This window comes from Alosa pseudoharengus, unplaced genomic scaffold (assembly GCF_046254945.1).
Source record: "Alosa pseudoharengus isolate Yale_2024_CS ecotype anadromous, Long Island Sound unplaced genomic scaffold, YU_APseudo_1.1 YU_APseudo_1.1_scf_2, whole genome shotgun sequence".
Classification (NCBI taxonomy): domain Eukaryota; kingdom Metazoa; phylum Chordata; class Actinopteri; order Clupeiformes; family Clupeidae; genus Alosa; species Alosa pseudoharengus.
Genome location: NW_027468663.1, coordinates 44,807,720 through 44,821,264, shown reverse-complemented (window position 1 = coordinate 44,821,264; position 13,545 = coordinate 44,807,720).

Here is a 13,545-nt window from a genome sequence, read left to right as displayed (position 1 = left end):
TTGAAAAGACAATAGCAAATTTCCACAGTTAAACCTTCATATTTGAGAAATGCTCTGTGCATTTGACTATGCACAAAGCTGTCTTGCTCTGTCTTACATTAAGGAATCAATCCATAATGTAAATTCAGGACCTCTGAATTTGGGATTTCCACACTGTCAATATTCTCCTTAAAATCATGTGTGAAGTGTTTTCTAAAGTATAAATCACAACTAATAATCAGCTGTGTAAGGAACCAACAAAGAAAAAGAAAACAACAATGATAACAATACAAATATCTAAATGGTACTTCATCAGTGATTGTACTTTTTAAGGCAAACTAAACTGAAATCTAACTTGATGTTTGGAATGTGATGGGAAAGGGTTTGTCTGGTATCACTTAGCCCAATACTCCCAGTTCAGTTTCCACAGATGCATTTTGTTAAACCAGAGTAGGTAGCGCTGGCTCTTGCTGTCCCACCCTTCGCCGTGCTCTCTCTGTTTTATGATTGCTTGCTGCTTCAGAGCAGTGAATTCCGGTGCCATTTTCCCAGCACAATCCCATATGACCCCCACTGATGCAGTGTCAGCTCCATTCCACCCAGCTCTAACATGCGCTGCAAAAAAAGGTCATTAATATGGATGCATATGAAAAGCATTAGACACACTCACCGGATCACACAGGAGATGCAAACAGACAGACCTGCAGACAGATGCAGTCACTGGCACAGGCGCTTATGGAAGCCTATGGCTCCATCTCGCTCAGACCCACATGGCTCAACTCTTGCTCACGTGTTCTGCATTTACTCTTGTCTCAGTGCTCACTCTCACCTCTTGTCTCAGTGCTCACTCTCACCTCTTTGTTCACTGCAAAGAGGATCCATTTTGGTGGATGCAGCTCTGATTTCTTGCCGCAGAACCCTGCTAGGGATTATAATGAACTCAGGCCGTGATTCAGGGGCATGCTGTGCAGAGCTTTGTTGTTTTCTCTCTCTGTCCCTCTAGTCCCTCCCCCTTCTGTCCGTGTCTGTGTGTATCTCCTTACTTTACACTGTTGTGCAGCATTTGTGAGAAATACAGTAGGAAACAAAACAACAATTAGCTGCAACTGCATGCTGACAGGTGTCATAACAACTGTAGCAGCATCCCTGAATGCATTTGATAAATAATTCCGATTTCTAGTTTCATAATTCTGCAGTTGTCGCAAATGACCAATGTGTGAATGAAAGACAAAGGCATTGCAATGAAGTGGGACAAAATGGGTTCTACCTCAGTTAAAAAGAGGCATAGAACTAAGCCCGAATGGTTTGACTACAAGGCGGTCACCATTTAAATCAGGACTCTCTTGCAAAGTATCACTTCTGGTTGAATTAGCACCTGTCTTAAACAGTCCCTAGGAGATTTACTATGCAAGTGAGCATGACCAGTGTGGCGAGACAGATGATAAAAGTGCCTTATCGTGTCAGGGAGCCAGAGTACTTTAGTAGGCCATCCCACCAAATTGTATTCTTGTGGAACTTTAAGACCACTGTCTGCAGGCTCCCTCATCTCCTCAACATGGTACACTTTGTCACAGCAAGAATCTGTGAAGTGATATGTTTCAAGGGCTTAATTAGTAGTTAGACCAGCAAAAACCAGCTACCAGCATAAGCTGGTTTCTATCTGGTTTTTTTTCAGCAGGGTTAAGTAAGGGGCATGGTCACCACAAAGAGTACTTAAATGCTTTTTTTATCCTAGTCCTAGGTTTAAATGGATGTACGAAAGCATGTGAAATTTCATTAGGGTTGATTTATAGGACCATGCAACAGATATGTAGAAAGTAGGGCTGTCAATCGATTAAAAAAAATAATCTAATTAATTACATACTCTGTGATTAATTAATCTAAATTAATCGCATATATATTTTTTGCTGTGGAAGTATTTTAAATATTTAAATTCAAATGAATCATTGAATAATCAGCATTAGTGACATTAAAGTTCAAAAACTCTTTTATTATTATTTTCACTGTTCAAATAATGGTTCAAATAATGGCCATAATAATCTATGATATGACCTAATATGCTGAGGAAATAAATTCAACAGTGCTTCGGGAAGAAGTTTTTTTTTTCACATACAAGGCATTTCAGGGCACAGATATAACCTAGGGGACACAATGAAAATAAATGAACACTCCCCTCAATGTCAACACTTACTTCTTTGCATTGATGTGCGACTATAGAGTTGATGAACTTCGGTGATATGCAAATTCCTTGCTGCAGACATTGCAGAGGACTTTATTTTCAACACTTTATTTTTATCAACACCATCAGGCCATTTTTTAAAAGTAAATGTTCCAATCAATGATTCAGGCAGCACATTTCCTTCTCTCTCCTTTATTTTACAGTATACTTTTTACTGACTAGAACGGCTCGGGGTCAAAGGTCATACGGAATCGATTAATCTGCACTAATTTTTCAATCAGTTATTTTTTCTCAAATTAATAAATCGAAATTAATCAGTTATTTTGACAGCCCTAGTAGAAAGTCTTCTTGGTGGTAGTCAGCAGTTACAGCATCAGCCTGCTGGAGAGCACAGACTAACTGACTGATTGACTGGCTGAGGAGGGTTTGTGTGGATCCAGGTCCTGATGTCGGGCAGCTTTCAGATGAGCACAAATAAGTGCACATAGTTTGGCTGTAATGTCTGTAAAGATGTGGTTAGCCCCTGATCACCCAGTTACTCCCCAGTGGCATGATCACTTGCTTGCTGTTGGGGTGGGCTTTGTTGTGTTCCAATAAGCCTATAGGTGTGGCAATGTGGCTTTTTTTTTTTTTTTTTGCTTTCTTCTCAGTTGGTGTCCATGATAATTCTCATTTTTTTTTGTCTTGTTACTTAGAATGTTGGTTTGTCATAATTGCCTTCTATCCATTAATAAATTGGCAATGTAATGTAACGTTTAAAGTTTGTTTAGCATGTTTTACAGTAGGCTAGAGTATTTGCAATATTTCTCCTCTTGTAATAATATTGTCAAAAGAAAGGGAGCGTTTGTAGCCTACATTCTAAGTGCAAGCAGATATGCAGGGGAGGTGCAAGGTGACTAAAACTAATTTACAAATCGCCTAAATATAGCTTGTCCTATTCGTATTGTAGTTGAGGTTGTTCTCTGGGAGACCATGTGAAACGTGACGTAGCCGAAGCCGATGTTTTAACTCCGGACCCCTTCAGCAGGCGTAGGCTATGAGGACTTCGTCCCCTGACCTCTGCCGGTCGTTGCCGCTGCTCAGACTGTTGCGTTTCCTTTAGCGCCCTACAGCGCTCCTGAGCCACTCTCTGCATGGGTTGGATACTGAGCCGCAATCTGGGCTATAACACTTGCGCCTCTGCAATCACAAAGAAAATGCAACATCATTTCTCACACGACCAGCACAGCTGAGGGAGAAGGCAGACATGGTGAGGAAAAATACATACAACCAATGATGATGTGACCGTGGTCATTTTGGAATAACAGATGTCACAGTCTGTGTGTATGTGTATATAGCGGACAGTGGAGATTTTCTGCCAACGAAGCAAAGCATCGGGCAACCTTGTGCAGCCACCACGAGACGCAATCGGCGGCTGATATTTGGAATAATAGCCTACTCCGTGTTTTGACAGACATTCGCAGACATTGGTAATGTTACTTTGACGGGATTTTTTGCCTTTGCATGCGTGCAGATAAAACATGAAATTATTCTTATTCCTGAGCAACCAGCTAGAAAGTGCAACATCCTGTTGTTTAATATCTCGATGGAAAGGCATGTGACTTTTACACACCAGGCTGCTATATGTCCATATACAAAGGTTGTTCTTTAGTTGATGATAAAAAATAATATCTTATTATGTCAGTGCACACGGTTTCTTTTTGCACTAGTCTACTGAATTGCTATCTGAAATAACAGAAATAACACTATTCCATGTTGCTATTATTTTAAATGGCAAAAAAAGGAGAGGATGGTGGCTACTAACCTGTGTCTCCATACACTTTCCATACATTTTATATGCACATCTCAGTGTCTCCAGCACTAAGTGCTGTGGCAGTGATGTAATGCTTCCCTCTTGGGGAAGCTGTTATACTGCTCATTCTGGGGTTAAATTAGGTAGACCCTCGGGGTCTCAGGGTTGCTGGCCAGTCCAGATCTCCTTAACAGTCCATGTTGCATCTGATGTTTGCACTTGTTTCCATGTGGTTTGTTTTTGCTGGATTTGCGGTGATCCCTTCTGCCGGCTATGGCTTGGCAGATGTGGTGCTTGTGGGAGAAGCATGTGTGTGTGTGTGTGTGTGTGTGTGTGTGGTGGGTTGTGTTTTTAAGCAGATGGCTGTGCCATGTGAAGTTTACAAAGCAGCGTCCCCCAGGCAGGGCGCCTGTGCGGGTGACATCCCATCAAAGTGCCTCAGTGCCTGACAGAGAGGGACTCTGAGCCTGTACAAAGTGCTGTCACAAGGAAGAGCTTCCAGAGGCCCCTGATAAAACTTGGCTCTGTGTAAGCATCAAGTTGAATCAAAGCGCAGCAAACTACACTTCACTTCACACTAGATCAAGTTGAGTCAGATAGTCAACCTCAGCTGAGCAGTCCGCTTATCAGATTAGAGCTTACAATACAGGATTCTGTTTTACTCCCAGTCTCAAAACTTCATCAGAAGAGAATCAGCTGTTCCTCAATAAAACAGAACATTTGTGTAGACGCCTTGCCAGTTCACTGTTCAGACAAAGACAGAGAGACATGATGCACAGACCCATCTACAGAAAGAAATCCATAACCTCCATCCATAACCATCCATAACCTCTAGTGCTGTTTTTGGTTAATGCTACTGTAAGATGCTGCAGTATTAGGACAATTTACTTGTTGGGGACCTGGCTGATGACAAGAATCCTCATTTGTTGTGTTCCGGCATGGAAATGCTATTGCATCTTGAACTTTCATGAATATTCTAGGGACTGGTCAGTAGATATTTCAGATGTGACTTTGTGTCATGGTATCATGTAGTGGACATCGCCTCTCAACTGAATGCCATTGCTGTTATTTAGTTAAGTCTTTGAAAGGCAAATGGACTACCACGAGGTGTGTAATTGAACTACCATCATCAAATGATATCTTTCTCTCTCTCTCTCTCTCTCTCTCTCTCTCTCTCACACACACACAAACACATTAATGGGGGCATATTTGTGCCACAGATGACTGAAGGGGTGTCCTTATCAGTAGGCTACTGGCGCACCTGCACATGGGACCATGTATATAATCTCAGAGTCAGGATGATCAGTAGATTTCTGGCAGTTAAAGGCCGTTGGCCACAAGTGGTAAAATCATTGGCCCATATCATGATTATGACAATAAAATGTCATACCATTCATGTGCAGATCTTGAGGTGATCAGAGCCTATTTTCCAAATGCCTTCTGACGAAGTCAAATCCAAATTCTTAATGGGATCAGTCATGGGCACTGAATCGTACTAAAACATTTAAACTCTGGAATTGAGGTAATCATAGTGCCTTTAAACATGGTTTGTGCAAATTGCTATGTGATATGCTTTAGGTCCCATGTGGAGGTTTGACTGTATTCCTTATGGACCATTCAGCAGCGAAATACAGGGGTACTATTCTTTCTTTCACCTTCTGTTATTCATCTGTGCTAGTGGCGCAGCTGTCCTAGATTCAGATGTATTCTCTTCTCCTTGCACGGTGGAGATGAGTGCTTTTGAAGAGGATGGGGTGGAGAAAGTCTTGACTTGGACTACCTGGCTAAATTGCCTGGTGATGGAAAAATATTGTTACGAGAATTATATTTAAATAATTGAGCAGCGCGGCTTTAAAATTGCAGGCTCGCCGTGATTCCAAGTGCAAAGTTAGAGGCTACCTCACCGAAATATTCATGTCATTATTTAACAGTGGATATATCAGGGCTCAGGGATTCATTCAAAAATGATCAGGTCTCCTACTCTCCCTGTCTGCTTGGCTGGTGCTGACTTCTGTGGTCACTGGAGAAAGGTTCATTTGAATAATGAAGAAGGACATGAGCAGCACCCCTCTTCCCGTTGCCTTGTGCTAGATGACATCATGGATTAGTTAAACAAGCGGCTCTGGGAGGAGCCTTCAGGGCCTGTTTGTGTTTACTTGGCGGCACTTGAATAATGCAACAGGTATCGGGTATCAAGGAGGCAACACATTTTGGCATGTTTATGACGACGGAGGGGTAGGCGTAGGAGGAGGAGGAGGAGGAGGAGGAGGCGGGTGAAGAGGAGGAGGAGGATGAAGAGGGGGGAGGTAGCGAAAGTCAGTGTCTGACTCATTTACTAGGGTGTTTCAGGATCTACTCGAATGGAAAAACACTTTCACATCACATCACTTCAGGCTGATTGTTTCTGAGCTTTTGATTTCACATCTGGTCACATCTGGTGCCTGTGTTGCGCTGTACGCAGGCCTTCAGAGACCACCGCTGAGGCGGGCACTGTGTGGATGGACGCAAGTCCTCACTGACTGACTGACTGTGAGGAAACAAATGATAATGATGGATATTCACATCACATATTCCTCTGCTATTTATATGGAGATAAATCTAAGTTTGGAAGGATTGAGCTCATTCTTGCACTATGCTAATCTAATGACATGGAGAGACTCAACAGTGGTCACCATGGAAAAGATTCAGTCCTAAGGATATTGTGTCGGTTGAATTCAGTTGTTTAATTTGTAAAATGGAATACAGCGAGCAGTTATAAATATTTGTGACATTTCATGTGTTCCAGAGGTTGTACTGCTCAGGAGGCAGTGACCAGACACAATGTCGGTTCAATGATCATTTCAATTAGGCCAATTTACCACAGGAAGCACACAGTACACAGGAAGTCCTGTTTATGCTGAAAACAGAACCCAGCATTGAGCAAGATTTTGAAATTCTAAAATACGTTGGGACAATATCCAAGACAGACAGACCAGATACACATGCACACACACACACACACACACACACACACACAGGAATATGTGCCTCTGAACTAATCTGTGTGATGATGCCTGCAAGTCATGTGGAATGGCTCTCAGAACCCCATGGACTGTGTCTGCTTTTTAATGAGTCCAATCAGCAACATTTTATCTTGTTTTTTCTGAGTGGTTGTTGTTCCTTTATGTGCTTTAAATAAACACTGTCCAAATTAAAGCAGCACCGCCACAATTGCTGAATAAGACCCAAGTCAGCAGCTGAATGTTGCTTTACTGCCTGACATCTGAAGCTGTCTGTTGATTTGTCCTTGGAGCGAGATGTGCCTGCTGGACAGCCATAAATCTCCCCAGAGAGCTCTCTCTATAGTACACACACACACACACACACACACACACGCACACACACACACACACACAGGGGGGCCCCAGCAGGAGTCTGACAGAGGGGGCTCTCTGAGAGAGAAGCTGCCTCAGGCCCAGACAGGGCACAGAGACTCCGGGCCAGATGTGGCCCAGCTCCACTCCAGAGCAGGCTGTTGTGACATATCCCCCTGTTGAATGACAGATGGCAAAAATCTTCCTCACATAATTTCCTGGAAGTGTTCATATGCCACCAATAGAATGGAGAAGTGCCATGTTTCCTGGCTTGGCCTAAACAGACTGCTCTCATCTGTTTCAATTCTTTGTGTCTAGGACCAACAGAAGAGTGTGGAGTATAAAAGGAGATTGTTTGGATTTTAGCCATAATCTGGGAATAGTTGTTATTTTTCTCTGTTTACTGTCTGTCAATCTGTCAGGGGGTTCAAAAGCATAAAAGATGGAAAAGCTTGCATGAATGAGTTTGATCATCATGAGCTAAGCTTACACGAGTTTTCTCAGCAGCTTCCCCCCACCGTTCCAACATCATTTTGTAATTCAGTGATTCAGTCACAGCCTCCATTCCTCAGCATCTCCCCTCAACCCATCATACTCATCCAGAGAGCTGATAATTTGGAGATGGTTCCCTCTCTCTCCCTCATTCTTAAACCACACATTTTCTTCATACCACAAAATTAAAAAAAATCTGGCCACTTGTTCACAGGCCCTTTTCATGCTGTAGATTAAAAAAAATCCCATTTCAAATGACGTTGCCTGTAGCAAAGATAAGAGTGCTATAAAAAGATATTGCTGGTGGGTAGGGTCAAAGAAGCACATCGCAGAATTGCTCGAATGTGGAGTGATTGTGGATCCATAACTTGCGGCTGGTCCCTGCCAAAAAGACAATTACCAAGTATGTGGACACTGCACAGTCCCAGTGCGGGCTGCACTCAGCATGAACTGGGAGAGACAGAGGCTGGGGTGTGATGAGATAGACGCTGGCACACAACAGAGCCTCCTTACCCAGTGCCTCCGAGCGACCGCGCCGCTGCCAGCACCACAGCTTGTGTCCATGCCTTATGCCTACTCGGACATTTCCAAGTGCGTGACTAGTGTGTGTGAGTGTGTGTGTGTGTGGGGGGGGGGGGGGGGGGAGCCAACAGTTGTTGGTTCATGTCTGTGTGATGTTGATGTCTTGGAAAGAGGATGGGTGTAGCTCAGCAACATCCATTCTTTTGTGCACGGTTCTTTTGAGGCTTATAGTGATTTTCCATTTTTCCTATTTTTCAACGGTCCATTTCTTATTTCGGTGTCTTGTCTTCTAGTGTCTAGTGGCCTATTTCAGATGTCACCCTTTATTTCTAGGTCTTCATTTCAACATCCATTTCAGTGTCCGTTCCTGAGCCCCACTGAGTGAAGTCTGGGATGGTGTGTGTGTGTGTGGCGGGGGGGGGGGTCTTGCAGGTAGCTGATTCTTGACTGACAGTTATAATGATGACAGTGATGCCAGGTGATGATGTACAAGACAGAGAGCTTCTCCCCATATATCCCATCACCATCACAAGCACCAGATGAAGGGTAGAGCTCACTGTGGTCAGTGTCGAAATAATGCCTGTTGTGAGCACTGGCTGAAGTAATATTTATATATTGACATAGCTTCCATAGCTTCATATCTCTGCTTGTCCTTATGAGACTAGCCTTATAAGCGTGCTGTGTACATGCCTAGCTCTTCTACATCCAATTCTTTGAATAGCTTTTTAAGTATGTGCCATTGTATGTATCATTGACTGCATATGCTCATACTTTTTATGTTTATGTTTAATCCTCATGCATGCACAGTGCATGTTCACATGTAAACATGGATCTGCGTGCTTCTGATTCTTACCTCACCTCATCTCCTCCTCTCGCCCCCTTGTCCGTATCTGGCCAGCCCCTTATGAAGAGGGTCCTGTTAAAATGAAGTTTTCCCTTGCCCACCCTGCTTGGTTTTGCAGGGTGCAGGGCAGGCTCTGCCTTGAGACAATTGCTATTGGTGCTATATGAATAAATAAAATTGAATTGAATTGAATTGAATGAGCCACACAAACAAATTACTCAATCCTGTCCAGTTTCTCCATGCAGATCTCCCCAAAAAATTCCCTCTCCTCCTTCTCTGTGAAGAGCAATAGAACGGAAAGTCATGTAAAGGAGATCTCAAGAAGAGGCTGGGTTGGGCTTCGTTGTCTACCTCTCTCTCTCTCTCTCTCTCTCTTTCTCTCTTCCTCTTTCTGTTCCTTTTATTGCAAGAGTAAGTAATTCATTAGAGTCAGTCATTTAAGTGTTTGGAATAAAAACAGGCCCTGCAGTGAGATTAAATGAAAGCTTGGACTATTTCAGCTACCGTCCCCCCTGGGCTATTCTTGGAGTGCGGCATCCGAGATAGCTCGATTCTTACGATTTGTGGGATAGCTCCATGCTGTGGGAGACCGGCAAACACCCAGAAGTGTGACAGAAAAAAGAGAAAATCTTAGTGTTGGAGATTTGAGAACACAAAAGCCATAATCTGAGAAATGCAAGAACGTGGAGTGTTTGGAGTGCAGTTGAATGCTTCTGTAGGCTCTAATATCCTCTTCTACAGTTAGGCATCCAGCACCATTCCAAATGCTGTTAAATCACAAAGGGCTTATGAAAGACTGAATATAATACAGTTTATTTGAAAGATTCTTTTATATCTTTATGCTCATCATTCAATTCACTTCTTCATTCTTGGGAAACAGGTCTGATAGCCCTTTTCCACTGACAGAGAACCGGTTCCGTTGCCATTTGTGAACCAACATTTGAACCATCCGGAGCATTTTGACCAAACGAAAACCAGTTCAGAACGTGACATTTTGGTTCGGAGCTGGAACCAAGAAATAGTTTTTTTTTCCTGCAATCTGGAGTGAGCGTATCATTCTACCATTCAGAGAGGAGAGGGCTAAAAGCATGAGTTTTCTTTCTGTATCAACTGTTGCCAGAAGTAAACAAAACTAGTCAACTAGCATTACACTGCAGGAGTTAACTAGCATAATTTCTCCCATTTTTATGGGACCACCACTGTCATTATTATGTCCTGTTTATGCATGCCATTAACTCTTGTTTATGCATGCAACACATCCTGGTTCCGTTCAAAACGGAAGGCTGGTTCACTACATAGCACCAAGGTTCATGACATTCTGAACTGAACCGTTTCAAGAATGCCTTCTCTGTTGGTGGAAAAACTCCCAGAGTATCCTCCAGCTGCCTGTGTGTTGTCATTTCCTATGCACCTTGTCAGCAGCAAGGCTGAATAGAAGCTCACTCGAATGCATGAAAGAAGCAAATGTGTTCATTTCAATGGTGCACATTCTTTACAAGACAAAATCCAAGACTCGTGTACGCAGTCTAAGCCTCTGCATAGAAAGCTTTTCATTTATGCTATTCATCAGTAAATGTAACTTCTTTCGTTTCAGTTTAACTGTAGAAAGTTGACTTTAGAATATAACAAATATATTATACGGGGTGTAAGCATGGGCTAAGAAGACTTGGAGCTGACCCTTGTGAAAATCACTATGCAATTTCGACAGAACAACAAACAGAATGAACTCTGCCCGACCACCAAGTAGCCTTCACTGCCGTCAAACAGACAGCCTGTCAGAGAGGAAGAGAGAGAGGAAGAGAGAGAACAGACAACTAGCCACTGACAGGCAGGAAGGAAAGTCAAAAGAGCATTCCCACGGAGAGCTGAGCAGAGCTGACCGCTGACATTACAGAAGAGGCATCACAACAGCACCGGATTAAATAAAGGCCATCTGATCAAAGATGAGGAGTCAGGCCAAGAGATAGAAGCCTGAGAATGAGAGAGGGAGGGCAGAGAGAAAGGGAGACATTGCAGAGAGTGAAGGGGAGAGGGATCGAGGCACTGAGAGAGAGGGAGACAGAGAGAAAGAGAGAGGGAGGGGGAGAGAGAGAGAGAGAGACAGAGGTTGGTGGTGTTAAAGGAGAAGTGGGTCAGTGGCCCCTGAGATGCCATGGTAACGGAGATATACGAGCATCTGTCTATTGATCTGCAGACTCATTGCTGTAATAGAGGGAGCCGGATGATGAACGGGCACGCTGACAAGGCCCGCTGCAGGTCACGCTGCCCTCCGCTCCTCTCCTCTCCGCTCCTCTCCTCTCCTCTCCTCTCCTCCCCTCTCCGCTCCTCTCCTCTCCGCTCCTCTCCGCCGGGCCGGCCAGTCCAGCCCCCTTACCGCTGCATCACTCCTCACAGCTGGACATGCCTGCACCGAGGGTCCGATACTGCCAAACCTCCCCCCTACTCATGTCCACGCTGGACACAGACTCACACACACATACACAGAAACACACACACACATATACAGACACACACGCACACACACATACACACACATGGACACTTAGCTTTTCATTAAGAGACTCGGGCGTCGATATCATATCGGACGGCTGAAATGTAATCCGCTGGGGCCAGCGTGGTGGAGCGGCCTGTCCACATGCGGTGTCTCTTACTCTCCGCCATGCATAATTGATGCTCCATTTACCAGAGGACTCTCCAGGGGAAGTAAGGGCCAATATAAGGAGCCATTTACTTTAAGCGTTCTTTTGTTTTGGCTTGGGGACGAAAGGCAGACTGCAGACAGAGTAGCCTTGTGGGTTCTTATGCTTGTGGTCCTTGGCACTCGTGCATTGGTGTTTGGTGTTTGTTCTTATGTTACTTATGTCAGTCCTGCCAGGCTGCTAGTCTTGCTCTTGCATGGGCAAAGGAAAAAGTGATCCATGTGTCTGAATTCCACAATAAACAACGTTTCTTTTTTTTAACAAACTGAACCCTAACACCTGTAATATGAACTTTTACCATTTCACTGTACTTCATTCACCCACAAAATCAAAGAAGTGTTCACACAAAAAAAAAATCCAGGATTACATATCCATTTTGAAATGGTGTAGTGGGGTGAACAGACCTCTCAGATGGATATGTCTCTGAATCTTTCTCTTTCAGACAGATATATTTGCTGTCTGAACGGCCCACTATTCAAAGCTATGGCCTCCTCTCTGGAGGATACAGCTTTGGCAGTTCGCATTCATATATGATACGATTCCTCTGCTTCTCAGATCTGTCCTCACAGACCCTGGACTCTTACGACTATACCTCTCTGTATCTCATAAGCCCATTTCCCCCATCGTAGTCATCCCTGCTCCCTTGCCAGTAAGCCAGCTCAACACGGCCAGCTCTCTGCGGCACCTCACTGTTGGAGACACCTGTTCCCATCGGAGGAGGCCAAGCCTCCAGAGGATCACTCACCTCCATGCCCATCCCTGCTCATGTGGGCCCAGGAGGAGAAGAAAGGCAGAGGAGGAGCTGTGGAAACACAGTGCTTGGACACGTTCCAGGGAGAATAGATGGCACGTTGCTTTTAACCACATTAGCATTCCCCATCGCCCTATATAATTTAGTGCTCTTACTTGCAACCAAAATGGACAGGAAGAGAAGAGCTAGCTGGGGAAACTGGGCTAATCTGTGCTCCTGACAACGGTGTTCTCTTGCCCGAGAGCTGGAGCTTTGAAGGCCAGTGGGGCTGTTTCTCGATGTCACTTTCCTGTGGGTTTCATAGAGGTAACATGCGTGGTCAGATCCATACTCTTCGATTTGGATATCGAGAGACATGCTAGCCCTTTAAAGGACATGCCAGGAGGTATATCAGTATCATATTGTCACTCTAGCAATATGACATTCCGTGCCAATTCTCTCTTCCTCTTTAGCTGGCAATTGGGTTGGCCAAATCTCCATCACCTCTCCATTCTGTCCTCAGATTTAATCATTATTTCTGTATCTGAACAGCTGTGAACAGTCAAGTGTCATGCCACTGGTGCTTCGTTTCATGATGTAACATGTTGCATTTAGATATGTATCAAGGTATTTGTGGTCATTATGCATAACATACAGTTTGTGGTCATTATGCATAACATAAAGTGCAGTTACAGTATTGCAGCTAGTGCACCTGCACACCATCTTGTGGGTAACTGTGGTATCACTGCAAGGAAGACAAAATGGTTGTCTGACAACAAGAGTAGTCACTTAGTAACACAAGGCTTTCCATACTGTAACGTTAACCGTGGTTCTCAGTCTTTTAGCACATTACTGCTGAGCGGGGCCTATTTTAATTTGTGTTGTTTTTGTTTTTGTTTGTTCTCTGTGTCGCATGCGAGACCAGCAGAGGCTCCATTCAGTCGAGGCGCTGTGA